A 3485-nucleotide genomic window follows, 5' to 3' on the forward strand; every position below is an offset into this window, starting at 1 on the left:
AACTACATTAAAAGCTCATAAAGCTCATAAAGTCCATTGCTGACTTATCTTTCATGACAATTTGAAACGAAAATCTTGCCTCTAAGGAACCTACAAATCACTCGTGATCATAAGGTCATAACTTGTTTCCGTATGTTTGGCTATCGTTTCTACCCATACATTATAAACCCATAGAGCTTATATGTTGACTGAATTTTCTTAAGAAATGAGGGTGATAAACTATTTGCTTTCACCAAGATGTGATATTGAATGTGTTAGATACAATTTGAAAAAAAAAAAAAAAAAACCCTGACATACCATTCCCCTGGGCCATCTCAAAATCCTGAATAATATCCATTTGATTGGTCCTAAAAGATGAGCTCATAAGAAAAGTGATCCTTTTCCCTCAACACCGATCCCAAAATGAGGAAGAGATCTTTTACAATTTGGTCTTATTTTGAGGGATTTATCATGGAATCTTCTACATGAGTTTGGATATGACATTTAATTTTTTCATTTGAAAAATGTAGTTTCTATTCACATTGTATGTGATTATTTTGCAACTAAAATAAGCCCAAATTGGGGCAAATTTTTTGTAATATCTGTGAGACTTCACCAAATAAGTTCAAATTGAGGCAAAAGTTTTATAATACATTTGTAGGGTATGTCCAAGATCAAGTATATATTTTTAAAATCTTGATAAGTCAATACTTTGCATGAATCTTAATTGTTACTTCATTGCTCAAAAAAAAAATAAACAAAAAAGGTAAAAAATTGAAAAATTCAAGTGCTTTGAAAAATTCCCCTTATGCAGGTGTTTATGGTTGAGATCGAGGAAAAGTGCAATTCAAAACTTGCAAATTTGGAGATTAATCACGAATAAAAATGGAGCAATGATGCTACATTGTAAAGTGGAGGATCGGCCATTTGCTCAAAAGGAGTACATACTTCAGCAGCCAACTTGAAAAAAAAAAAAAAGAGAAAAGAAAAAAGGGGAATAAAGAAAAGAAAAAAAAAAGAGAAAAAGAAAGAGAAAATAAAAGAAAGGGGGAATGAGAGAAAAAAAAGAGAGAATAGTAAAAAAAAAAGGAGGAAAAAAATGAAAAAAAAGAAAAAAACGAAAAAAAAGAGAAAAAAAAAAAGGGATTGAAAAAAAAGAAAAAGAAAAAGAGAGTTTTCCCTTCGATTTTGCAAATTTTGCAATTGAATTCTGGGAGCATTTCATTGGAGATTACATTTCTAAGTTGGGGTAACACCTTGCCCTCTTATACTGTAATGGAAGTGGTAATACATGCCAAAACCGAGATTCCGTCCTTGCACATTTTGACAAAGGCTCAGGCAGAAGAAATCGAATGGATTAAGGAGCACAATGAGTTGCTGTCTCTAATTGATGAAAAAGAAGTTGAATGTTTGTCATGGACAATGCTATCATCAAAGGATGGTTCGTTAGTTATGGCAAGAAAGACAAATCTCGCTTATTTGAAGTGAGGGATAAGGTTTTGAAGTAAATTCTTCCGATTCAAGAGGAGGTTAAAGAAAAGTTTGTTCCAACTTGGCAAGAGTCATTTATTGTTCAAAGAGTGCTATCCGGAAGAACGTCCATTCGTACAGAACTTGATGGACAGGTCTTTCCTTTGCCAATCAATTCAGACATGTGTAATAAATTTTTTTTTTATCTGATTATGTGATTTTTCGTTTTGAAATACCATCTATGGCGGATCAAAGGCGAGCCTTTTTCTTTTCTCTTTAAACATCTTATCCCTAGTTTTCCCCATTGAACCTCCAGAATAATTTAACCCTTTATTTGATAGCCCTCATAAAGATTGCAAACCTCACACTGGGGTAAATTTTTATCTCCTGTTATTCCAAAAAAAAAAAAAAAGAAAAAAAGAAAAAAAGGATTCAAAAGCCAAACTGGGGCAATTTTTTTCAGTATTAATACCCTCATACTGGAGCAAATATTGATAGAACGTGATCTTAGGGTTTTGAAACCTTTTTGAAGATTTTGCTTTCAACCTTTAATATTTCTCCACCCCATCTGAGCCCATCACAAAAATTATGAAAAGTCTCGACCTCCGCTTTAGTGGCATTTCTGATAAAAATCACTTAATCAAATGACAAATAATGTCAATACACCTTCACCAATTTTGCATGGGAAGGATTATCGCACTAATGCCATCATTCTTTAAATATATTTCTGAGTTGATAAAGGTTGTTAACAAGATTTGTTCATTGAGTGAAAACCCGAATGGGTGTCTTTTCAAAAATGAAAAAAAAAAGAGAAAAAAAAAGAAGAAAAAGAAAAAAAGAAGAAATAGAAAAAGGAAAAGAAAATGGGGGTGACCTTAGGGAAAATCCGAAATGTTAAGGTCATCAATGTAAGGTTTTGGAGCACAAGAGATCATGAATGAAGAGCAGAGTGTTGAAACTTGAAACGGGCAGTCCTTCAGATCTGGTTATTAGAAAGAGTTGATTTGTGATACAAAGGGAAGTATAACTGACTGATGCTAAAAAATTGAGAAGATTCAACACAAGTTGCAGCACAATTCTTGGGGAGCAATTTTGATATCAAAAGATCATGCTTGCATGGTTCTCAAGGCCAAAGGAATCACAAGGGATCACATGGGTGGTGGCATTATGTGATCACTTTTTCTACCTTTTCGAAAGCATGAAAAATGTGGTTTTTGTTAAACATGATTTACGCTGGAGCAAATAGCAAAAGGAGTGAGCTCCAATTTTGGTAATGCGTTCTAAATCGGTTTTGTGAAAGAAAAAAAAGTGCAAAAAGAAAAAGAGTTTTTTAAAATCGAGAGGATAGTGACATATGTATGTACCTCTCGAATCTCATGAAGGGAGAATTGTCATTGGTATCCTTCTAGTTTTAAAATTCGTCACTTTGGACCTTTCCAAAAAAAAAAAAAAAAAAATCAATCAATCAAGAAAAACAAATTTAAATTCCTGTTGGAGCGTAATCGCGTCCCTCCGCGCATCAATTTAATTTCCTGTTGGTGAGTCTCAGCGTCCACCACGCACCCTTCTACCTCCCATTCTTGATCAATTTAATTTCCTGTTGGTGAGTCTCAGCGTCCACCGCGCACCCTTCTACCTCCCATTCTTGACAAATTTAAATTCCTGTTGGAGCGTAATCGCGTCCCTCCGCGCATCAATTTAATTTCCTGTTGGTGAGTCTCAGCGTCCACCGCGCACCCTTCTACCTCCCATTCTTGATCAATTTAATTTCCTGTTGGTGAGTCTCAGCGTCCACCGCGCACCCTTCTATCTCTCATTCTTGACAATTTAATTTCCTGTTGGAGCGTAATCGCGTCCCTCCGCGCATCAATTTAATTTCTTATTGGTGAGTCTCAGCGTCCACCGCGCACCCTTCTACCTCCCTTTCTTGACAATTTAAATTCATGTTGGTGAGTCTCAGCGTCCACCGCGCACCCTTCTACCTCTCCTTCTTGATAATTTAAATTCATGTTGGTGAGTCTCAGCGTCCACCGCGC

Source organism: Coffea eugenioides, chromosome 1 (genome assembly GCF_003713205.1).
Source record: "Coffea eugenioides isolate CCC68of chromosome 1, Ceug_1.0, whole genome shotgun sequence".
Taxonomy (NCBI): Eukaryota; Viridiplantae; Streptophyta; class Magnoliopsida; order Gentianales; family Rubiaceae; genus Coffea; species Coffea eugenioides.